We start from the raw sequence: 557 nt of genomic DNA, 5'->3' as shown, positions 1-557 counted from the left end.
TACTGCCTCGGAAACCCAAGGAGGGGTCGCTATGAGTCAGGGATGACTCGACAGCACATTAACAACAACAACAACATACCTTCCTCCCACCAAAAGAAAATTCTTTCTTGGGGAAGGGAGAGAGGTATCTCTTGCCAACAAGTAAGAAGGAATTTTCATATAAACTTTGGGAGAAATTGTTATTCTAAAGCAGAATAATTAAAAAAAAAAAAAAAGGTGGAAGCTCTGGCCTAGTCTTTTCCTTCCTAAAGATCCACTAAATGAGACAAAGTATATACAAGTGTTTTGTAGGCTGCAAATATCAGGAGCTGTTGCATGCCTCTGAACGTGTTCCCTGAGTCTTCAAAATCACAGCCCACGGAAGGGATGACTTCTCTAGTGACAGTTTTTTTGACACACATTTTCCAGCCACAGAGACCCAGGGCGTTTTCCTGGCCTACGTTTTCCGTGAGTAAGTCTGTCTGCAAAAGGCAGGCCTGCGGTTGGGTCTGCGCAGGTTCAGATGAGGTGCAGGAAGTTAGGATGAGTTTCGTCAAGATAACAGTTAGGGAGATAAG

Source organism: Orycteropus afer, unplaced genomic scaffold (genome assembly GCF_000298275.1).
Source record: "Orycteropus afer afer isolate SDZICR_OR568_19922 unplaced genomic scaffold, OryAfe1.0 scaffold00056, whole genome shotgun sequence".
Classification (NCBI taxonomy): Eukaryota; Metazoa; Chordata; class Mammalia; order Tubulidentata; family Orycteropodidae; genus Orycteropus; species Orycteropus afer.
Note: the sequence above shows the minus strand (reverse complement) of the source record.